The sequence below is a fragment of the Leuciscus leuciscus genome (assembly GCF_965113295.1).
Source record: "Leuciscus leuciscus genome assembly, chromosome: 19".
NCBI classification, from domain to species: domain Eukaryota; kingdom Metazoa; phylum Chordata; class Actinopteri; order Cypriniformes; family Leuciscidae; genus Leuciscus; species Leuciscus leuciscus.
Window position 1 is genome coordinate 5898765 of NC_138743.1, and position 25896 is coordinate 5924660.

The 25896-nt window shown below is 37.7% G+C and overlaps 1 protein-coding gene across 4 annotated transcripts in view; it reads left to right on the forward strand.

Moving 5' to 3' along the window:
* The first annotated feature begins 921 nt into the window (after positions 1-921).
* The window catches only part of tfap2d (transcription factor AP-2 delta (activating enhancer binding protein 2 delta)), a 100583-nt gene continuing 75608 nt past the window's right edge, over positions 922-25896 (forward strand). The window contains exons 1-9 of one of the 4 annotated variants that reach the window (XM_082148079.1): positions 922-2353; positions 2452-2577; positions 4574-4775; positions 4858-4941; positions 18231-18366; positions 20646-20857; positions 21913-21983; positions 22463-22499; positions 23591-23747. The gene's annotated coding sequence lies outside the window, so the exon portion shown is untranslated. Of the gene's footprint in view, positions 2354-2451; positions 2578-4573; positions 4776-4857; positions 4942-7190; positions 7218-18230; positions 18367-20472; positions 20858-21912; positions 21984-22462; positions 22500-23590; positions 23748-25896 lie in introns of those variants that run through there. The other 3 variants (XM_082148080.1, XM_082148081.1, XM_082148082.1) reach the window with 3 other exon arrangements.

Genomic DNA, 25896 nt, shown 5'->3' on the forward strand with positions numbered 1-25896 from the left:
TGCATTTTTCCCACAGAATTGGTACACCCATCATTAAACATCCTCCGCCATTAAATATCCTCCTCCCCTCGCTTGTTAAAACATTTTTTTTTTGGCTAATTGGTTTGGATGTCAGATACACAGTCTGAGCTACATTTAGAAATTGATTTTCTTTCCAAATCTGCACAGAAAATGCATAAAATTTCCACAGATTCCTATAAGCAACACGGCTCAACCAAAACACGGATGAAATAGTCGTTAAAAAATCTGCGCTGTCTCTAAAAGCATTTGCTTGTATCATATTAATGTTATTTATGCCAATTTTATTTAAGGTTGTAAAGTCTATGACATGTACTGTGTCTCATGCACATTTATTTGGGGTTGAAGTGCAATTCATTCAGAAAACGCAACAAATTTCCTCAAATTTCCATCTGCCTCTATTCAGATTTCATCTATTAACAACTAGAATCAATCAGAATGCTGATGAACTTCCTAGTCATTACTATTAAACATCGGTGCCTAGTTTAGCCATTTCTGAAAACATTTACTTTCCACGTTAATATTATTAATACCAATTCCGAGAGTCTGTGACATGTACTGTGTGATTCATCATTTTGACCATGCACTTAATACAGAAGTAGTCCTGTACGCTTTATATATTTGATATATCGCTGTGTTTTGCGTATTGTTTCGTTTTTCTTTTACTTTGGAACTTCCTGTCTTTCAGCATGTTTGCTTTAAACACCCCAGAGAGGGAATAATTTTCCCCAACTCTAATTTGTAAATTGCATCGATCGTGGCTGGCAGGAGATATGCCGGTGGATTCATACAGAGCGAAGGATTTATTTCATTTTTAACAGGACACTGACACAATTCTCATTACCGGACAAAAATCATTAGCAGCTCCACAGCTACATTCAGACAAATCGAGTAACTGTTAATTTTTCCGCCGAGGAGCCATGGGATCCATGTGTGTGTGAGAGAGAAAGAGAGAGAGAGAGAGAGAGAGAGAGAGAGAAAGTGAAGGGGGGGTTGGATCTGGTGCACAAAAAAATATAATAAATTAAAATGGACGACATGAATTGAGCGCCGAATGTCAAACACTGTCAACAAGATGGCTCTCTGTCACGGGGAGAATTTGAGACATTAACAGCTTCTGTCATTCTGCTGACAAAATGGTAGCAGAGATTTCCCAGGGTGCCGAGATGACTGCTGGCGTTTGTCAACAAGCCGCTGTCAGCGCAGAGAGAGAGAAAGAGAGAGCGCGCGCGAGAGAGAGAGAAGGCATACACAGTGTCACTGACAGCTACCACACCAACATCCCATGAGTCCTCGCCACCCAGAAAGAGAGGGAGAACAAGTGTGAGGGGAAAAAGACAAGAACGGATGGAGGAGAAGAGGGAGAGATGGATGGATGGATAGATAGAAGGAGGGGTGCAGGTCTCTGGTGCACCTTTCATATAAAATTGCAGGAGGAAAATGAGCTGTCACTCCAATTCCCAGGATGCTTTGCTGTTTAGCATAAGTGCGCTGTGTGGGCTGCTGTCGGACAGACTGACTCAGAGAGATAATTAACTAAAGCTGCAGTTTTCCTCCTCTCCTCTCCCTCCCTCCGCCAGACGCCTTCTCCAGCGCTCATCTGCATTTTTGCCAGAGGCGAGCGGTTAGCACAGGAGCCGGGTGGAGAGAGGGTAAGAAGCCAATTAGTCAGGTGGATGGATGAATGATTGACAGCAGGCTGCTACCTGAGTCCCACTCTACATTAATGCTGCTGTGCTCGGCTCGGCCTCAAACATGCGCCAGTTCTTGTGTATGTGTGTGTATGCGCAGGCCTAGCGTCGCACGCCATGCCGAGATCATCCTGCGCCCCGGCGGCTTTGTGCGCTTCCCCTCCTGTCTGTCTTGCTCTCATCTAAACCCTTTTGTGGCAAGTCCGAGTCTTCTTTTTGTACCTAACACCCACCACCCTCAACGGAAAGCAAACCGACGTCTCGGCTACTTTAAGCATTTCCCCCGGATCTGTTTGTAGGCATCGTTTAGGATGCCGATAGCCGTATAACAATCACGTGTGTTGTATGGTATGCTATGCTCCTGTGATCTCACACAAACAACTGCAGAGTCTTGACCGTCTCTTAACAGTTAATGCAGATTCTTTAATAGGTCGGAGAATCAGCTCTTTTGTTCTGAATTCATGTCGAGATCGTATCGTGGTGCGAGCGTAAACTTTCACTGAACCACAGACGTCCTGCAGCGGTGTCCTGACAGCGTGAAGATCGGGATGATACGATAAATCACATTGTGTCTCACGCTTCACCACCCTTACTCGAGATAATTTCAGCCACATTTTTGTATTAGGATGCCAAGTCCTGATCCGGTTAGAAAAGGTTTTTGTCTGTAGGAATTGGCACAAATGAAAACAACAGTCTGTTCAATAGGTTGTATTGTGTTACACATATAATTTTTGTTTTTCAGAGCTGAATTTTCAACTAATCTGTTAACTAAACCATGGGATTGACTGCTCATCCAAACCGAAAAGCAATCGGTTCAACTGAGCTTGATCCGAATTAACATTTGATCATATTGGAAAAATGTAAGCAGGTAAACACTTGAATCCAACTATTTACTCACAGTTCCGTAATGCGTATGTTTACGTACATTTTATGTCTTACAAATGTGCGTTTGTTTATTTATATCTTACATATTACAAACTGGTCAGACTAAATGCTCTTCTGACGTATTTGGCAGCTTTATTTTTAGGTGTGTTATCAAGGCAAAATCGACTATGTACTCACTGGCTGCTCTGGTGACATTACAGCGGACGCAGCGATTGCACTATGCATGTGCTCATTAGTAATTGCACATGTAAATGCAATATTTGAAATTCATTGCAAAGTTTAGGGTTCATATAAACAACTTAATATGTGAAATCGGTTTGGATTCATTTTGATTGACAAAAATTATGTCAACAAGCCTAACTTTGGATCAGCTGAACGTTTGACACCAAAATATATGTATGTCCCTTTTTTTCACATCAAATTAAATATGGTGTCTTCCTGAATCTTGATTTGTAACCCTAGTCTGATGGATTCAGTTCCAAGAAAACAGGCCCGTGTGTAATTATTAGCTGTGACAATTTGCACGAATGACACTTGCGTGAATTTATGCATTGCTTCTTACCTGTCCCACAAAAACAAAAAAAACAAAAAAAATGTAATGCTCATTGCAAAGCTGCATGATTATATTCACGATAGAAAAAGTGCAAATGACTTTACTTGTGTTAAACATCCCGTCTAGATTTGATTTATTAATAAGCAACCTGAAAAGCTTTTGTTTTATGATTTACTTTTGTGTGTGGATGTACAAGTATGTACTGTTCAGTTGCAATCAGCTTTGAGTAATCATACAGTAGAATACAATGGAACAGTTATAGTATAAAATGTATTAAATGCATTAATGAAGTCAATATCAATTGCACTTGTTAATGCATTAACTTTGACAAGCCCTAGTTTTGATCAATAACAGTGTTACATAATGTGCACCATGTCTTCAAAACAAGACATTTCTTTTTAAGCACCCCTTCCAAATGTGAAGTTTCACACACAAAGAGGCAATTACTTCAAAAGAGCATTTTTGCTGAGCACAGTGAAGCTTGTCAGCAGAACTGACAGAACCGCAGGTCCGTGTGAGGTCTGGTTTAAAATGGCTGTCAGAAAGGGAGACCCAGCGTTTAGTGTCTGTTTATTGACGTTAAGCTAGTGAACGGAGGGAGGAGTGCGGATACTACACCTTAAGGGCATTTTTCCCTCTGGCATTTTACTGGCTGTGGCGTCATACTGCTAGCAGCATCAAAACACCGGCAGCCTTTCTGAGCTGACAAGATGAAGGGAACATTGAGAGGGCCGGTGTGTTTGGTGAGAGAGCATCATCAGCGCAGGAGATACTCAAAGATGCAATACTGCGCTGGGCTACTGGCAAACAGATGGGCCATCGACAGACTTCGAAGCTTGAAGAAAAGTCTTTTCATGTGCATTTTATGTCTGTCAGTTTTTAGAGGCAGGATTCAGATTTGAATGAATGAAGTGCTTTGGTATGTGAGGGAGAGAAATACCCTGTGTTCACTCTCAGAAATAAAAGGTTTATTGGGGTTCTTGACTCAGTTTTAAAGAACCCTTTAAGTCAAAAAGGTTATATTTGTCTTAAACGATTGTTTTCCTGTACAAATATATAAACATTCTTACTTGATTTGTACACTGACTTAAGGTATTACGCCTTGTTTTCTGATAGTTGCATCAGAATTATATGAGTTTATATACTTAAAACATATCTGGTTCTTGACTCAGTTTTAAGCCAAAAAGGTTCTTAAACGATTGCATAATAATTTCATGTTTAACAGGTTATATGATTAAATTTTTTTCTGCTAATAGGTTGTTTACAGGCTGTTATATAACATTTTGCCAAAATAAAAAATATATTAAAACTAAATTAATTAATTAAAATTAAATCCATAAAATGATTCCATGCTGGGAACCTGCAAAAGGTTCCATATACTGTATGAATCACCTGACAGAACCTATAAAACCTTTTTTTTTTGTAGGAGTGTCTTGGTCTCCAACCCCAAAAGGCTGTTTATAGACCGTCTGATTTATGCACAGAGCTTTCTGAAAATGCTAAGGGCCGATCTGACTTCACACAATTTCCAGGATTCAGGTGCACGGGTTTTTATCAGTCCGCCAGAAAACAAAGTCAAGTTCCCGGGCTTCTTCAGTGAGAGCTTCTGAGGTAGATCTACTCCAGGGGTTAGTAACTGATTCATATTTACATTATTTAGTTGTTTATTACAAAAATTGAAGTCATTTATGCCAAACTATTCTCTTGCAGGAATCGTTCCTCATCGTTGTATGAACTGGAAACCAAAGTGTGGCGAAACAAGCCAAGAGGAAAGTGCTGCACTTGAGCTGTAAGGTACGGTTTGGTCTGCTTTTCTTGATGTATTTTGTTTTCAGAAAAAAACTTTTTTAGAAGAGTCAAAGTTGGGTAAATTAAGAAAACTTGCTGATATATTTAGCTATTTTTAAAAAAGACAAACAAAAAGTTGTTTGTTTGTTTTATAGCACAAATAAGGCTTAAAAAAGCAACTGCTTTTTCATTTCACCAGTCAGTTGAATAAAATATGCTAAAAGAAGACTGTGAATACAAGCAGTTCAGTGACAAGGTGATAAGAGACTGAATTTTTCTTTTTTTTATTATTTTACCTGTAATATAATCTGCAAAACAAGATCTGCTCCAGACGTACGCATGTTTAGATGTAGGTTTCCACAGGCTTCTCTTATCATGTTGTCACTGAATTCCTTGATTCCACTGTCTTATTAGAGCTTATATTATTCATTGTGTGTATTCATATGTAGACATGTTTCCCTTTTCAAAAACAGCCAAATCTATTGAAAATTTCTGTCATTTTTCACATAAATGAATTGGTGATGATAACAGGTATTTTTGTGTGTGTGTGTGTATATATATATATATATATATATATATATATATATATATATATGTAGTCCTCACTTACTTTAGTTGGTTTCAAAGTGTTTGAACTTTCTATTCATCAAAAAGTATCACGGTCTCCAATAAAATATGAAGCAGCACAACTGTTTTCACCATTGATAATAATCAAAAATGTTTCTTGAGCAGCAAATCATCATATTAGAATAATTTCTGAAGGATCATGTGACTCTGAAGACTGGAGTAATGATGCTGAAAATTCAGCTTTGATCACAGGAATAAATTGCATTTTAAAATATAGTCAGACACAAAACAGTTATTTTAAAGTGCCCCTATTATGCTCGTTCAGATCATGCAGCGTGTAATAGCTGTTTGTGAATGTAAAAGGTCTGCAAAGTTTTAAAGATCAAAGTGCATGATACAGTTATTGTCTCTCAAAAGAAAGAATAGATTCTGAACTGCTGAAACAGGTCGTCAGTAATTCCAGTCCTCTGTAACATTCATATGCAACAATGTAACAAATTTGCATAATGCCCGCCTATGGTCTTCATTGGCTGCGGGCGAACAGCGTCTACTTTGACCCGCCCTCAAACACTGTAGCTGGGGTTTGTGTTGTGAACATGTCGAGAAGACACTGTTTTCTGCTCTGCAAAAGCAAATTCTCTTTGTAAACACTTCCAAAGGATGAGGATGTGAAGAGTCAGTGGTTAAAATTACCACTGCGATACAACAGCTGTATAACCATTAGATGACTGCTTCTCGAGGTCAACGCAGGATTTGCAAAAGGCTTATCCATTAAAGATGGGACAGTGCCCACTTTATTTGGACCAATTTGCTAACAACCTGTAAGCAGGGCCGTTGCTAGTGGGGTGAAAGTTGGTGACAATTATAGGGGCCCCACAAAATCCAGCAGTTATACTATATCGGCCCCTGTTGTATGAATAATTATAATATTTATATTAGGTTAAATTTGGAATTTGGAATTTTGCAATTTGGTTAAATATTTCTTTCCAAATATTTGCTTCTATTACCTCCCTAAAAATGGTTTAGTCCGATCTAAAGTATTTATTAATTGTTCAGCCAGTGACAAAAATTGTAAGTTCCACCCTAGCTCGTGAACAGAACCAATCAGAGTGGAGGCGGCAGTGCCTGAAGTTAACGATGAACTTGGTGGAAGAGCAGGAGAGTAACTGACTGAAAAATGACGGGGAGAAGAAAACATAAATCAGGGAACCAGAAACGCCATGAAAAGATGGAGAGGGAGGCCAGGAGAGTTGTTGTATCCCAGTCGATCAAGACGTTCTTAAAGACAACTTGTATTGTTATTTCGCTGGGAATAAGAAAACTGCCGTCTACAGCCTGCCGGGTCCTGTCACTCTTCATTATCGGTGCGCACCACAATCGACCGAATAATTACGTGGTCAAAATTCCTGTCTTTTTACACCATTGTAAATAGAGTTAAGAAATTGACACGAGTCACGACGCATTGCATTATGTAGCCTACCTGACCTGCCGGCTGATGATGTATTTATTACATCAAGAAAACACGAATACAACACACTGCACTTGGATGAATACATTTATTAGCTTTATTTAATAATATATTACCAGTTCCATATTATCTTTATTAAAAAATAAGACAATAAATTATTTATATTTTTTTTATTTGACTGCATTCTTGTCAATTTCAAATTTCAAATGTCATAAAAAACCCGAATCCTCTAGCTACGGCCCTGCCTGTAAGTATAATTAATTATTGATGTATAGGCCCTTTATTCTACTGGGTGTCAAAATACGTAGTTTTATATTTAGTTGGTCTCTGGCAAACCGGCTAACTTACTGTCTTACTGAAATACATCGGCTAAGCAGCTGTGGGCCACTATTACCTGAAACTGTGTTTGTTTATGCAGATTGACGTTCTTGAGTAATGATAAAGAATGGAGCAAGATTTGTTTTACAAACTATAATGTTACATCAGTTTTTCACTTTAGTGCTCGGCTAACGTATGATACAGTTCCCACGTATGCACCTCAATAAATTAGAAATACACCCATCGGCTTGTTGATGGACATACACTTGTTAATACTGATGGTGAGGATTTACAGTTGCAACATCTCATAATGTATGACAAACTGAATAGCATATCATTGAGAAACGTCCTCCTCGAGTCGTCCTTGCGATGAAGGTTCGGGTTGAATAACTCGTTCTTATAATGTTTCATCATCAGACTCGCGCTTAGATTGATATGGTAAAATCAACGCCATCGTTACTGTCTTTACAGTGTGTACAATCGCTGAGCTTTAGAAAGCCTCCAAAGCTGAAGTTCAGTTATGGTAAGGGGTGTTTGGTTTCGTAGACGCACTGTAAGCGATAGACCAATCACAACAGACTGGGCCGTCTGACCAATCAGAGCAGAGCAGCGGAGCGGAGCGGAGGGATTTAAAGAGAATGTATCTTTGGACGAGTCATTTTAAGGCCCCGATATACTCACGGCAAGCTCTTTTCCGTTCTTTGCTTAGGGGTAAAAAGAAGTTTGAAATACGTGAGCAGCGAAATACTGTTAGCGGCGTATTGTAAATAGGTGTTTACCAGCCGGAGAGAACTTTTATGGAAAGTTCTCTGTGGCAAGTTGTTTTGAACTCCAAAGACGAATTCCAATCAAACTTTATTTTGGCCTGATTTTGTTCGAAACTACGTCACATCAGTTCATTCTTCGATTTCGCTTAAAGTATATCGGGGCCTTTAGAGTCTTTGAGAAATGAGGTGATGTGCAATGTATATTTTGAGAAAATGAAAGGGTTTTTTTTTTATTTTTTTTTACTTTTGATGCATGTATGCCATCCTCCAAAACAAAACCAGGAACCTTAAAAAAATAGCATAATAGGGGCACTTTAAATTGTAATAATATTTCACAATATTACTATTTCACTGTATTTTTGAGCAAATAAATGCCCTTGGTGAGCAGCGGAGACTAATTTGTTTTGTTTTTACCTGACTTTGCTGCTCAAGAAACATTTTTTATTATCAATGTTTAAAACAGTAGACAACCGTGCTGAGAATTCAGGGCCAAGAACGGTTTGTAATCATGCCGTGCCGCACCAAGCTCAAGTGGAAATATGACTGGGATCGCAATCCTTACGTTTTTATCGGCCCAACAGTGGAAAAGCAGTTTTAGATTTAAATAGGCTACTGAAATTATGAGTAGCTTGTGGCCTGGCAAACTAGTTTCAGGCTTTTTTCCATATTTGGTTCAGTGTCTTGGTCCTGAGCTTGATTCCCTATTGTACCACTGAGTACCACCGTGAATACTAGTACATGCTTTTTTACTAGGTAACCCCTCAGGACGAGATGTCAGTGTCGCTGTTTTATTCATGTTTTGCAGCTTTGGTTTTACCACTAGAACATTACACGCACTAGCATTTTTCTGCCGCTGGTGTATTGCAAGAGGGCAATTTATGTGACATTTTCAGCTTTCAGAAATGCCTTATTATAGTAAAATACCATTTCAAATTTTAAATAAATAAAAACAATGTGTGGCCTGTAACATGCAACTAAGCAAAGAGTCATAATAGTTGTGCATTTCCACAGTTGAGGATGGATTGCATTCAAACCATCTGTAAACTATACCAGAGTTCAAAAGTTTTTACAAGTTTGGAAAACCTGAAGCCTGCATCTAAAGCTTTAGTGTGAAATAGATAGCTTCCCCGGCACTGCGTGAGATGATTTTGTGTGTGAATTGCCAGTTGGTTGTGGTTTATGTTGTACATACAGTATCTTTCAGTAAATGGGAGTTTGAGCCCCGGTGAAGGAGATGCAGTCACAAGAGCCGAGAGCTGTGAAAGCCTCCGTCGGGACACACACACACGCACATACACACTGTGCTGGGACACGGACACCTGCTCAATAACGAGGGAAAGGGAGGAGAGGATGGAGCGATGGTGGATAGACTAAATCCTTTTTTCCATCATTACCTCAGTCCCGGCCCAGCGATGGCTTCTCTTCAGAACACTCTCTGCCTTCTGCTCGTTTAATTAGTCTCAGAGCTGCTCTCTCTCTCTCACACACACACACACACACACGCACTTTAGCTCTCAAATACACTTCTCGTTCACTCCTGTAACCTTCCTGTTCTCTGTTAACTCAGAACCCTTCCTATGTTCCCCACATTTTCTCCATTTCTCTATCTCCCTTTAGAAGTCACATTCTAATAAAGTGGGATCCAAAAGTCTGAGACTAAGTTGGAAATGGGGGATTTTTTTATTATTATTCAAACCTGGAAATAAACAGAAATTGGATTTTGGAAGATTTTAAACAAAGTAAAGTTATGACAGAAGCTCAAGATGCTCATCTATCAACAGTATCTATCTATCTATCTATCTATCTATCTATCTATCTATCTATCTATCTATCTATCTATCTATCTATCTATCTATCTATCTATCTATCTATCTGTCTCTTCATCTATCTGTCTGTTTATCTATATATCTGTCTGTTTATCTATCTGTCTCTATATCTATCTCTCTTCATCTATCTATCTGTCTGTTTATCTATATATATCTATATCTATCTATCTCTCTTCATCTATCTATCTGTCTTTATATATATATATATATATATATATCTGTCTGTATTCATCTATCTATCTGTCTGTTTATCTATCTATCTATCTGTCTCTTCATCTATCTATCTGTCTCTTCATCTATCTGTCTCTATATCTATCTATCTGTCTGTCTGTCTGTCTCTTCATCTATCTGTCTCTATATCTATCTGTCTATATCTATCTGTCTCTTCATCTATCTATCTATCTATCTATCTATCTATCTATCTATCTATCTATCTATCTATCTGTCTGTTTATCTATCTGTCTGTCTGTTTATCTATCTGTCTGTCTGTCTATCTCTTTATCTATCTATCTCTCTTCATCTATCTGTCTGTTTATCTATCTGTCTGTCTGTCTCTTCATCTATCTATCTGTCTCTATATCTATCTGTCTCTTCTTCTATCTATCTATCTGTCTGTCTGTTTATCTATCTGTCTGTCTATCTGTCTGTCTCTTTATCTATATATCTGTCTGTCTCTTCATCTATCTATCTGACTGTTTATCTATCTATCTGTCTGTTAATCTATATCTGTCTGTCTCTTTATCTATCTATATATCTATCTATCTGTCTGTCTCTTCATCTATCTGTCTGTCTGTTTATCTCTATCTGTCTGTCTCTTCATCTATCTATCTATCTATCTATCTATCTATCTATCTATCTATCTATCTATCTATCTATCTATCTATCTATCTATCTATCTATCTATCTGTCTGTCTGTCTGTTCATCGATCCACTGCATTTACATTTGTTATAACTACAAACTAAGTTTCCCGTCTTTTTATTTATCTCTCTGTCTGTTGTTCTATCTATTGTTCTGTTTATCTATCTAAAGCTCCATCCATCCATCCATCCATCCTCCAATTAATGGTCCTCTTCTCAAAAGTATTTTTCTGGCATGATTGTTTTACATACAATTATCATATACATACAAGAATCATTACACACACAAATAAAACAGCGACAGAAAATAATTAGGTGCCAGTAGTATTAAAAATAATAAAAGCATTCTCTCTTTCCCTCTGTGTATGACCCTGTGGTTCTGACCCGTCCGTACCCTCTATTGAGACGGTTCTCTTCAGTCTGCGTGTCTTCTGCTCCGGGCCTTCTGACCGTTCACCCCTCATCGCCCGGCCTACACCTCACCATGATCTCTCGAGCTCATCCCTCCATCTGTCTGTCTGTCTATCTCTTTATCTATCTATCTATCTATCTATCTATCTATCTATCTATCTATCTATCTATCTATCTATCTATCTATCTATCTATCTATCTATCTGTCTCTTCATCTATCTATCTGTCTGTTTATCTGTCTGTCTATCTTTTTATCTATCTATCTATCTGTCTCTTCATCTATCTGTCTCTATATCTGTCTCTTCATCTATCTATCTATCTATCTGTCTGTTTATCTATCTGTCTGTCTGTCTGTCTATCTGTCTCTTTATCTATATATCTATCTGTCTCTTCATCTATCTATCTGACTGTTTATCTATCTGTCTGTCTGTTTATCTCTATCTGTCTGTCTCTTCATCTATCTATCTGTCTGTCTGTTTATCTATCTATCTATCTCTCTTCATCTATCTATCTGACTGTTTATCTATATATCTATATATCTATCTGTCTCTTCATCTATCTATCTGACTGTTTATCTATCTATCTGTCTGTCTGTCTGTCTGTTTATCTCTATCTGTCTGTCTCTTCATCTATCTATCTATCTGTCTGTCTGTTCATCTCTATCTGTCTGTCTCTTCATCTATCTATCTATCTATCTATCTATCTATCTATCTATCTATCTATCTATCTGTCTGTCTGTCTGTTCATCGATCCACTGCATTTACATTTGTTATAACTACAAACTAAGTTTCCCGTCTTTTTGTTTATCTCTCTGTCTGTTGTTCTATCTATTGTTCTGTTTATCTATCTAAAGCTCCATTTATCCATCCATCCATCCATCCATCCATCCATCCTCCGATTAATGGTCCTCTTCTCAAAAGTATTTTTCTGGCATGATTGTTTTACATACAATTATCATATACATACAAGAATCATTACACACACAAAAAAACAGCGACAGAAAATAATTAGGTGCCAGTAGTATTAAAAATAATAAAAGCATTCTCTCTTTCCCTCTGTGTATGACCCTGTGGTTCTGACCCGTCCGTACCCTCTATTGAGACGGTTCTCTTCAGTCTGCGTGTCTTCTGCTCCGGGCCTTCTGACCGTTCACCCCTCATCGCCCGGCCTACACCTCACCATGATCTCTCGAGCTCATCCCTCCATCCGCTGTCATTGCTCTTCAGAGGCTTTGTTTTCTCGCTGTCAGAAATGAATAATTTTGAAAGTGTTTTGAGCTGTTTTGAATATCTGATGTTTTTTAGCATATTATTAGTGCCTGGCACACAGAGCAAGTGCAGAATGTGAATTTAAATGAGTTTAAAATCTGATCTGAGATCCTGTTTACTGTCGAGCTAAAACATTTAGTGCCTGTGTTCGCTCCGGCACTGCGAGGAAAGTTTGGGTAAATTGTTTAATGTGCAGGGCTGGAGGGAAAAGATCGCGAGCAGAGCGAAAAGCAAACAGAGAGACAGAACTGCACTCCTTCAGTCTGTCTGTCTATCCTCTCTGTTCTCTGCGTCTGAAAGAGACACGCTGGTGTGATAGAGTTCACGCTGACAGCCTGACACCACTCATCTGTCTCCTGAGAGTCAATCATTCCAGACAGGTACCATTACTCAAACACTCACACACACACACCAGCCAGAACATGCACAAGAACGCACACCGAACAGGAAAGTCACTCTTTAGCATCTCACACAATCAAAACAACATACATGTGTGTATGTTACACACACAACTCATTTTAACACACACAAACACATCACATATATGACGCATCTCAGATGTAAATCGTGTGATTCAACTTCATGAACACACCATTTTATCAAATTAATCTTTTTAAAGAGGCTCTTCTTGGTTTCAGAAACTAAATTCACTGCAGGTTTATATGGAGGCCGCTTTGTTCAAATGAAATACTGTGAATTTAATTTTCTCCTGATTCTATAAATGAAAGTTTCTCCACAACAGCAGAAGCGTTCACAGGGCCAGTGCCTTCCAAATTGTCTTAAGCTGCAAATCAATATCTCGAGAAGATGAATTTGGATCTTGATCAACTTTGCATTGGGACACTGATGACTGTCCAGAGAAACAGTTTTCAACAATGTTGCACACACCAGGATCGATATGGTATGATTTATTAATATTATTATTGTGCATATTTAAAATCCCATGATGAAATATTAGATCAATTTTCTTAACATAACACTTTATACAATACAAACTGCCTTACAATTACAGCTTCACAGCAAATATCATAAGCAAATGTGCTTGTCTTCTATTATAGTTTAGCAGCCGATGATCAATGATTTTATGTTACGTTGTGGGAGTTTTAGGCAGTTTTGCGCCCCTTGAAAGCACCGCAGGAAGGGCGTTTCTCAAAGGTTCGTTGTAAATAAAAGTAACTAAATCACTTCTCACAAAGGGCCCGTTCACTTTGTTAAGGGAGCTATCATCATTTTGAGAAAGTATTTTTGTCTGGTATTTTGAAAAGTATTTTGGTGGTGCATTCTTGTGAATCAATTTGAAGAAATGTCTATTAGAGATATTACCTGGGGTTTACCACGTGCCACAAGCACAGTAGAGAAAGTACGCAGTATATTTGTAAATATATTTGAATTAAAGATATGTACAGTCTATATTGATGCGAATCTAACAGCTGATTTATGGCTACATCACCATAAGGTAGCATCCCAAAACACACAAAAGTGTTATGGTTAAGGTATACTTTAAATTTGTAATACAGAGGGAAATTTGTCTTGGGATCAAAAATACAGCCACTGCATTACATAAAACAAACAGTAAAATGACAAATGAAAATAATTGAATAACACATAAATTAATAATAATATATTACTAAGTGTTATTTAATAGCTTAATTGCAGAAGGGAATGGCTTCAAGGTGTATATGGTGACATATGACAGTAATGAATAGGGCATATTATGTTCTCCTCCTGATCCTCATTTTTCCTGTATGGTGTAATTTAGCATGACTGAAATGCTGTATTGACCAGTAAGGTTAATGTGAATTAATCTCCCTTCAACATTAGCCTATAAGATTTCAAAATGTTTGTCATTTTATTTAACTAAATATTTTTTTCCATGATAGTCTTGAATCATACTAAATTACTAGTTTTTTTTGTTTGTTTTTTTTGTAGTAAAGGTAAATATGGTGTTTTGGCGGGAACTATGGTAAAGGGAGAGTGATCAGTTCTCAGCAGATGTCGCTGTTGCCACAGTAATACTGACCGGCCGCGCGTGTGCGCGCTCGTTTTCTCCACGTTCATTAACTTGTTTACCAGTTCTGCTGGTGGACTTCCCGGTAAAGTGACTTAACATTAGGTTCTGAACGGTAGAAACGGCATCAGTGCGGCGCGTCCTCGGGCTTTGCGCCACCGTGAGCTCCACCGGGCCTCACCTGTCTCTAGCCCTCGCGCGCACTCTTCTTACCCGGAAGCTGCGCGAGTTTAATTAATATACCAGAGCTGCGGTTCGCGCCAGCAGGGGGCGTTACGAGCACACTGTCATCAAACCAACCGGGCTCTAACAAAAAGTAGCCTACTGTGGTAGGCCTATTATTGTATTCTCTTTAAGTAGATTTAGAATCTAAGCAGATTCATAATGTTTTGTCTATAGCTCACCTGGATACAAATCTACAGCATTGCAATGTTTTTGATGACATTGTAACATGCCATGTTTTTTAGGATTTTTTAAAAAACTTTTTGTTACTTTTGACAGTTGCGCTATTATAATAGCCTACCATGTTTAAGAATCTAGGTTAAAAAAACATGGTGCCACCACCACAGTATCCTATTTGTAAAGGATGACGTCAGATGAAAATACAAAGTTACTTTGATAAATAGTCTACTACCTCATATTACTCCAAACAAGGTAGTAGGTAGCCTACAGTAGGCCTTTGTGTCTAGATCCAAGCATCCCTGTTTCCTTTCAGTTATTCTGTTGAATATAGCTCCCTTTGATTGTTTTTGTGGATATATGGTATTTTGCATAGCCTATACTAATCATAAAATACCATTACCATGTTTCTGCAGCCTTTGCTACACCTCAGTATTTACAGTCTTCCTCTGTAGACTGTAGTTCCGAATTCAAACTCATTGATTAATGTCTTAAGAATAAGCGTTCACATATTTAACTGACTGAAATAACGAGACAAGATTCTCTTCCTGCCTCCAGGTGCAGATAAACACCAGCACATCCTCCCTACGACTCTCTCATTTTACTTAAACGCCTCACTCACATCACATAGGCCTATACACGTGTATTTTACCAATCTTTTTGTTGGTGAGTTTGAAATTCAGTGCAGCCAATTCTGTACTTGTTTGTAGAGCCGTGTTCATTAGCGCCGGAGTCAATAGCAGCTCTTAACGTATCTCGACTCAGATTAAAGGTTTAGTTTAGCTTTCAAAGTCTAACGCTCGGGTCAGGACTCGTTGGCTGTGTGGATTACAAGGGTTAACAGGCGACTTAACCGAATCAACTTAACCAGATAATGCAGATGATTTATTTCTGCCTGATTATTCTAATATGCTTTAGATTAGAATGATGACGACTGAAGACTCTCACGCACGCGCGGCACTAGAAGACATATAAACTTCCCTATTAGCTGCTTCAGTTAAAATGGCATTTGTGCAGTATTTTATCAGGCAGTTGACAAGTGAATTAGAGTTGGCTGTTAGCGCCGTTGAGCTTTATGACAATAGCCTTAGGGTCTCGCTAAAGATCGCTTCACCGCCCTGCTCAGCCCGCGCCGCGCGCTACCGCTGACGCTCAAACCGAAGTGACATGCTGTCATAACAATAGTTTACAAAAACGTGAAGTTCTGCGTTTGGGCAGAAAAAGCCAGAGAGTTTTAACTTCTGCGTCTGTCTCTTTTTTCCCCCCTCCCTACCGACATCCCATTTGCGCTCTGACAGATGTGGATGTTTTTAACTGTGCTAATGTTCCCCTCTCTCTCTCTCTTATCTGCCTCCCATACATAAAATGCTAATGGGATCATCATTTGTAAACGGGGTGTGTGTGTTTGTTTGGCCAGAATGTTGCTTTCACAGAACTGTATCCCTCTATGATTTGTTGTAAAGGTAAATATAGTGAAATATTGAACAATCCGGCTGCCCAAAAAAAAAAAAAAAAAAATGTACGCGCGCTGAAGAAAAAGTTTTTCTAGCTCTCACCAATACATCAAAGAATTGTTCTTTCTTATTGGTATTCTCTGAACGCATCTGAAGGTAGTGAGGTCGCAGTGAGGTCTGTAACCCTACACACACACACACACACACACACACACACACACACACACACACACACACACACACACACACACACACACACACACACACACACACACAGACAGAGTCCAAATGAATTCACACACTGTCATACACAAAGACAGACAGATGTATTGTATATTGTGTGTATGTGTGTGTGTGTGTGTGTGTGTGTGTGTGTGTGTGTGTGTGTGTGTGTGTGTGTGTGTGTACCTGGCTGCTCTGTGAAGTCTTTAATGGGATTTTGCCTCGGGCTGTTTTATTAAGATGTTGCTTTCTGCTGCCTGTGCAGCTGACACCATTCCCCCCCACCCCACCCCAAACACACACACATACACACACACTCCCCCCAGACCCCACCTCCAAATGTACACACACACACACTCACTCACTCACACTCACTTCATCCCTCTGAAATTTTTGCCACACTGCAGTCCTTGCTCTCAGTCTGAGGCCGGTGTGTGCATGTGTGAGAGTCAAGAGTCCTTATATCGGTTTCTGAACGTTTCCTCAGACAGGATCAGTTTAACTATACCTGAGTTTATGTGTTATGATGGATGAGAGTGTGTCTTTGTTAACACTGTGCTTGTGTGCGGGGTTTGGCAGTACTTGGTGGTTTCTTCTAGGGTTTGGGATAGTCTGGGATCGTATTCGGCTTTATATAAAAACAACAGAAGTTAACATTCACACGGTCCTCATGTTAACGTGTGGGTTTACCTATAGCTAGGCTACCTGTTAACAAAATTGTTAGCTAAAAATAAAAACCATCCTCCTTAGGGACATCCTCAGTTGCAACAAATATTCATATTATATAAAGTTAAATGTTTTAATTCTAAAAGGGCTCTTGAGAGATTACAGGTTAAAGCTTTGGTAATGATTATAAAACCATTGCAATATCTTTATTTAGATAGCTAAGTGTTTGCATATGTGTGTATTTTGGATACAAAGTTAAAGCTATAACCTGCGTTGATGACGAAAATGTGATGCTTAATTCAATGTTACTTGCAAAATACACCTGCCTAAATACATTTATTTATTTATTGTAATTGTAAAAATGCTCATTTTTTAGGGTTTGGGATCCGTTTGGGCTTAAATGTGAGTAATGTTCATAATTAGTTTTGTGTAAAAATAACAGAAGTCTATGATATGTCTTCATTTATATAGCGATACGTCAAGTTTGTTTGCACACACTTAGCTATATTTTCTATACAGATTTGTTCCTTGCTTCAAGTCAACTAAATCTGAAAAAACAAAAAACTCAATGAAAAAATGGGTGCATACTTTGCAAATATTTCCACTCAGAAATTTCTCGTAAATGTTATATTTACAAAGAAACAGCAAGTGTAACAATGAATTAAATGTGAAATTTTGAAGTAAAAGACGGAAATACTATTTTCTTGTAAAACGTACTCTACATTTATCGCTTTGTGAATCTTTATTTTGTAAAAATCGTTTAAAATAGTGTTCTTTAAAAAAAAAAAAATTTAATTTACGGGTAGGGCTAGGTTTAGTAAATGTACATTATGTCTGTGTGTGTCCTCGCATGGACTAGACTCCAAATGAAAAAATAAACGTGTGCATGTGTGTGGATGGCTGCTGTGTCAGGCTGATTGTGCTGTCAGGGTTCGAGATGCTCGATGAGCTTCCTGTTTGTCTCGCTCTGGGCACCATGTTCATCTGCAGACACTGACTGAGTGCCCTGTCTCTCTCTCTCTCTGTCTCTCTCTCTTCTCTGCTGTATCCCTGAGGCCTATAGATTGTGCAGAGCAACCTACATTCAGCAGCTTAAAGACACCGAGAGACAAGGAGGCTGGAAAGGATGGGACACAGCAAAGAGTGACAGAAAGATGGAGGAAGAAAAGAAAAGAGTGCATAACAGGAAAAAGGGTTCAGTTAAGCTCTTTCTCTAACACACATTTACACACACAAACACACACACACACATAGGGAGTTTGCTGGACACTGATGCTTTGTGACATCACAGCACTTTGTCTGATATTTTAAATATGAGGTTGAGACCCTGGTTGGGGGCGGAGCTTCAGAACATCGACTACTCATCCCATATAAGCACTGACTGAGTTGAAAATGACTGTAATTATAAAAACAATGTTTGCAATTTAAATTTATTTTATTGTACATATATTTTAAAATTATGTTTTTTTCAATCATAAAAGTCATATGACATGATATTATTTTAACACTTTACAATAAGGTTTCATTTTTTTAACATCAGTTAACTACTTTAGTTAACATGAATTAAGAAAGAACTACTACAGCATTTATTAATCTTACTTAATGTTAATCTCAGCATTTACTAATTATTTAACTCAAAAGTTGTATTTGCTAACATTAGTTAATACACTGAACATGAACAAACAATGAATGCGGTATCTTTATTAACTAACATTAACAAAGACTAATACTGTAGCAAATGCATTGCTCATTGTTAGGTCATGTTAGTTAATACATTAACTCATTTTAACAAATAAGACCTTATTTTATAGTGTTACCCTAAATGGCTTAATAAACCAATGAAATTGTGTCATAATGAAATTATAAAAATGTGTAAGTACAGAATATTTCTTAATTTATTTTATTTTATTATTTTAATTTAAAATATACAAGTGAGTCAAATACAAATTTTATAAAAGGAAAAATATACAAAGTAAAGAAAAAGTAAAGTTCACGGCTTACACTCTTTAAAATACGTCCAAGAGTTTTACAAACCGGTCTAACGACATTTTCACGCCCCTAAACATGACGCGGAACAAAAAGAACTGTGATTGGTTGCTTTACATGTCAGTCAGACAGCCTCTGGTCCTTAGCCAATGAAAGCCTCGATGGAGTCCTTCTGCCATCAGTCTGAAGCTCTGGCTACACGAGACTTGCATTAATTCACCGGGGAGAGATTGATTGACAGGCTGAGGGGTGGGACTTAGACTGACTGACAGCCATTAAATGTCATTAAGAGCAATTAGCAATTAATACAGAAGTTGTTAATCCCTGAAACAGCCGCAGTAATGAGAGTATGACAGCACACACACACACACACACACACACACACACACACACACACACACACACACACACACACACACACACAGAGTGACTGGTGGAGACCAGGGGAAGAAACATCAGTCAGTATCGATTGTGCTTTAATTTCTCCTGTCAGCCTTAGGCCTCAATCACACGCCACGTTTACAACTAAAGACACAAAAAACACATACATTTACACAGGAGCTTAGCAGAAACACACACTCATGTAGTGTGTCAGACTTTGTATTATGATTATTCAGTCCATTACTTTCTTTTTGTATTGAACTGCCAATTTTTTTCAGAGTTCCTTGATGAATGAAAGTTTGAACAGAATTTATTGTACTTTTTAAAAAAAGTTTTAATTTCTTTTTAAAAATCTTACAGACCCCAAACTTTAGGACAGTATTTTAATATAATAATAATTGTGTTTTTTTTCCACGATGTATATCTATTGTATATATATGTATAGTTCAAAAGTTCGAGGTCAGTAAGATCTTTTTTACAGTAAATTGAACAAACGTGACAGTAAAAACATTTATAACGTGAACGATTTTTATTTCAAATAAATGAACTTTCTATTCATCAAAAAATCCAGAAAAAAAATGTTTCAACAAAAAATATGAAGCAGCACAACTTTTTCAACATTGATAATAATATTAAGAAATGTTTCTTGAGCAGAAATGATTTCTGAAGGATCATGTGACACTGAAGACTGGAGTAATGATGCTGAAAATTCAGCTTTGATCAAAGGAATAAATTATATTTTAAAATATATTCAAATTGAAAACAGCTATTTTAAATTGTAATAATATTACTGAATATTGCTGAGCATAATCGACTTTTGACTTCTTTCAGAAACATGAAACCAATCTTGTAGGCTACTGTATAGGCTATATACAGTATATAAATCCAGAATTTAATGGATTTCATGGTATATATATGTGTGTGTGTGTGTGTATGTATATATATACCATGAAATCCATTAAATTCTGGCTGAATTTGGATACAGCATACTACTCATACTAGTTGTGATATATCTTTATTTGGCAGAAATAGTAAGAGTGCTTAGCCAGTCTCTCTCACTTTATCACTTTTGATTTCTGTGTCTTTGTCTTCCACTTTGCCTTTCCGCTAGTTTCTGTCAGGATGGTGTGAGCGAAACGGAGGGACGAGTGGAAGAGATGATTACAGCGGTGTAACTTTGGAGCAAAAGGACAGCGAGAGACGTTTCTGAAGCGTTGAAGGAGATACGCGGAGAACGAGCGAGAGAGCGAGAGGATCCGAAGGGTCGATTTATCTTACATTGACAGGAGCGGCTTCAAACGATGACCTTGAGGACTAATGAGAGTAAATGAGTGAAATATTTTTCACTTTTAAAAAGTGAAACTATAATCAAATGGAAGCCTGAAAGATGAACTAATGAGCTTCAGCGATGATGAAAGCGTGCGAGAGAGAGAGAGAGAGCGATACGGACTGATAGAACGAGAGAGAGAGAGAGAGGGAGGTAGTCATTTGGCAGAGCCTGCAGTGTCAGGCCCTCACTCCTGCCATCTCATTAGCTGACCTGACGACTGCCTGATTAGAATACGTTTGATGAAAATTTCAAGGATTTTTTCCCCCACTCAACATTCACTTTTTTTTTTTTTGGTGTGATTTAATAAATATTGCACAACTTTATTTTTGAGACACAGAAACTGGGAGGTAATTAATTAAGATTAAAGCCGTCTGGACCAAGTTGATTTACCGATTTACTATTCGCCCTGAAATCAACAAATATATTTATAACACAGAGACAGCAATGGACATAGAAACGTGTTGAGCACACAAGTCACACACTTGCATGTCAGATGTTATTTCACTCAACATAAACTGAATTTGTACCCTTCAAAAATGTATTTAACATCTTATTTCAAGCAGTCCAGTTTTTTCCAGATGCTTTGTTCTTTGGTGTTTAACACTGGTTTTGCAAAACCGCTTTCTGTGCATAGCGCCACCACATGGCTAAATGCTTCAATCTTATTTGTTGACGAGGCCTTGAAGCAAACATCTTGCTCAAGTGGGTTTGATATTTTGTGGTGATTCTCGTCGTTGTGATTATGGGATGGTAACCACAAGGAACTTTGTTGCTGTCTGATTTTTGATGCTCTTTTCAGTGAAGTAAAGACATGGCTTAGAGAAAATCCAAGGCACTCTTCTATATAGCCAGTAAAATAAAGGCGTTTTAAATAATTTTGAAGAAGAGTGCCTTGGAATTTCTCTTTTCCACATTTATTTGAATTCCCGACCCCAAAGAGCACCTTCAGACATCTGACTGAACTCCCTGAGCAGTTTTTTTGTCTTCATAAGTTTAAAGTATAAAATACCATAGAATTAACTGGAAAGCATTTTTTTTTCTCTTTCAGATATTTCTACTGTGCCAGAAACGTCAGGCTTCCCCAACCATTTGAACCATCAGGATTGGGCTGTTATTTTGGTAATAATTTCATATATCTACCTTTAGCAGAAAAGTAATCAATATACACATGTACACTACTGTTTAAAAGTTTGAATAGTACTTTTTACAAATTAATACTTTTAATCAGCAAGGATGTATTAAATTGATCGAAGGTGACAGTAAAGACATTTCTAATGTTACGCAATATTTAAATTTCAAATACATTTCATAATAAGATTTTTTTTTTTTTAAACATCAAATCATCATATTAGAATGATTTCTGAAGGATAATGTGACATTGAAGACTGGAGTAATGATGCTGAAAATTCAGCTTTACCATGACTGCATGCTTATAGTGATAGATAGATAGATAGATAGATAGATAGATAGATAGATAGATAGATAGATAGATAGATAGATAGATAGATAGATAGATAGATAGATAGATAGATAGATAGATATTTGCATACATTAATGTTAACTTTCAACTACAGTTTGATCCAGATTGTTTCATCCAGGTGGGGTGCTGTTGAAAATCAACCCTGAAAACCACAGGTTAGTCACCAAATGTTTCTTCTTTAGTGCCTAAGTGTGTCTTTTTTATGTTAAAATGTTGTCATTTTATGCAGTGACACTGGCTGGGGCGACTGCATCTGAAAACTCAGGCAGCTGACCTGTTGCTTTGCTGCCTTATCAGGCAATGACTTTGAAAGTGATGGTAATTCATACTTGGAATTTATTCTCTGCATTTAACCCATCCACGTTACTCCTCCACTTACATTTTTCCTGCCGGTATTGAAAATCGACCCAGCAACCTTCAGGTTACAAGTCTGACTCTCTAACCATTAGGCCACGACTGCCTTCGGAGGCAGCATTTAGCGTTTGCGCACGAAGGTATCTTACGAAACTGATTTCAGACAGATATCTGACTAATCTGTAAGGGTTTAATGATCTACCGCAAAATAGAGAGAGCTTTGGTGATAACTAAGCAAAATATAATTACTACAATTGTAATTTCTTGCTAGGCATCACATTAGAAGTGGAAAACATTGGTCAAAAACTTACATTTAACTGACCAACAACCGCAACTTTCAGACTCAAATGTAATTTGTTCATCCTAACTGTCACAGAATGGAAAGCACAGGATTGTGGGATATCAAAGGCAGCCAAGGATACTGTGCTGCCTTCAAAAATCGATCAGATGAGGGTATTTCAGGAGACAGAAAGTGAAGCTAACTTTGGATTTGGACGTGCCTTGATGCCTTCCTACCTTGGAATGCATTCTCCGAAAGCAGCATTATTAGAGGTATAGCGGAGGATCTTTCCAAATTTTAGATAAGACCCGCCCTCTCCACTTTTTGAAAAGTTTGATTGATTCACCAGAATGATTGACAATTAGGAGGACCAATAGTATAGGTTACCCACCAGGAAGTAAAACATCCTCCACTATACCTTTAAGCTTTCGGACGCATCCCAGTCGTGCAGAAATGTCACGCTTCACCCTTTGATCTCAATCTCTATCACTCCCGATTTGTCCACATCAGGATCCCTCAATCTGTTTCTGGTTCACATAAATGGTTTGTTTAACCGGCTGCTCTTCGAGAGCTCAGTAAGCACTCATTCTGTGGTCCGATTCATTTGTGCAGAGTCAATTCCCTGTGGAAGATCTAGGAGGAGCTGTTTGTTGGGCTGGAGGAACTGCCCTGTGGCGGCTCTTTGAGAGGTTAAGCTGGAGATTGTCATTGCCCAAGGTGAACTGGCTTTCAGTGGTAACCCGGGTGGAAACTAGAAAGGAGAGTTCAGGTCAGTTATAAATTCTAACAGCTCCATGCAGCGTCACAAAAAAAACAATTAATAATAGAAAATATTCTCTCTAGTTGCTGGACTTTATTTAATGAGTCCTAACCTTTGGAGAGAAGGAAATTATTTATGTATCCGGTCAAAAGTATGAATATGCAAATACAGATTGCACCCCTGGAGGACAGCACACAATGACAATCCAATGTCTATATTTTCATATTTTCGTTTGTTTTATTCATCCTCCCCTAGACACGCACGCGGAACCGCATGAAAAGCCATTACTGAAAACAGCCACAGGTGGTGACGGCTAATGCGCAACTTCCCAGCCAATCCGAACCATTCGTTGCCTTTTGCTTTTTTCCTCCACATCTATAAGTCGTAATTAAAATCAGCTTTGCATAAAAAATAGTTTCCCTGCGTGAGACGAGGTTGAAGTTAAAACGTGACCCTTTCTGGCCCGAGAGGACGTGCGTAGTAATGAACAAACTATCTGACACGAATACATCCAGCAGCCTACGTTTACATCCACCGACACCGACGCTTCTACAAGCACGTACTTGCTGTTTACTAATTCATTTACGGGAAGAAAAATTCTGTCTTTATTCTCTGGCTGCGGAGTTAAATACTCGGCCTTGAGAAATCAGACCATCAGCCTCTGAGCTACAGCAGCTGCAACTAAATTAGTATGCCATTAGCATGTTTTATTTCTTTAGGTGAGGAATTACATTTGAATATTAATTTGACTGCATGTTTAAAGGCAGTGCTTACCGGATCTCCATAAATTAGCTTTAAAATGTGGATTAGCCCCCTAGCGTCATACGCCAGTGCAAGGCAAGAGACAAGACTATCGTCTGAAGTGAGTGTGTTTTTCTGTCTCGGATCGCCACGAGCGCTACGTTGGGATCGTGACCCGTCAGGCCTTGCGCCCTAAAGCCCGGTATGATCGTAACACGACGTGGTCTGTGTAGCGCTTATGTCACTGATAGCAACAGCATTCAAAGCGCTCCTATGGCTGGAATACTGTCACAGCTTCAACATGTCAAAGAATTTCAAGTAGGCATGAATGTTTTTACATACTATATTCCCAAAGCATTTATACACATGCATTAGAAAAGTGACAATAATGGTAACAAAATATTCTTTAAAAAACATTCAAAGTTAATGTTAATTAAATATGTTTTTAAAAAAATATTTAATTTTTAATTTTATTTCAGTCTTATTTTGGATACTAATATAGTTTGACAATTTTTATATTTTATATTTCCATTTTAATTTTAGTTTAACTTGATGCACTAAAATAAAAATTAATATAGACATACAAAAAAAATATTGTTAATATTGTTAAATACAAGAGAAATATTGTTTTGGCAATTAGCTGAAATAAATTAAGTTTTAAGTTTTTTTTAAGTTTTTTTATTGAGTTTTAGTTAACTGTAAAAACCTTGGTTTATTAATTTGATATTTTTTCATTCTATTTTGTGTTGTGACTACAAACTGATTCAGAGCTGATCTGAACTGATGTGCACGTGGAAAAACATCATTATGTTTGTACAGTAACATGATTTATTCTTCTGTTGAACTCAAACTAACATATTTTGAAAGTCAGTGGGCTCCAAACAACATTGAAACATTTTTCAAAACTTAAAGTTATGAACTATCCCTTTAAGAATTTAAATCGATTGACAGCACTAATAAAAATAAAATAAATGTAAACAAATAAAAAAGCGGATAAAGTAAAATAAACTGGACATAAAAAATTCTTTGTTATTTTGTTGTGCAGACAACTCTTGAATATAGTGATCAAAGCGATTGGTTTCTGTGGGGCGAGCAGCTCAAAAATGAGTTTGGCTGCAACAGATGCACAACTGCCCTTTGCATTTGATGATTTATCTGATAAAATGGAAAAATATGGAATGAGGATTGTTTTTTAAAAGTATCTATCTCTTATTTTTCTAAACTTCTCATGTACATTTTTCCTCCAAAGACACACATACACCCCAACACATCTGTGAAAGAGTGCGTCATCTCATTCTGTTTTAAGAATTATACTTCTTCAAGAGAGCAGACACCATATTCATAAGCTTTGTATCTGGTGGATATTCTTCAAACATTCAACAATCAACATTTTAGCAATGTATTGCATATAAACAAA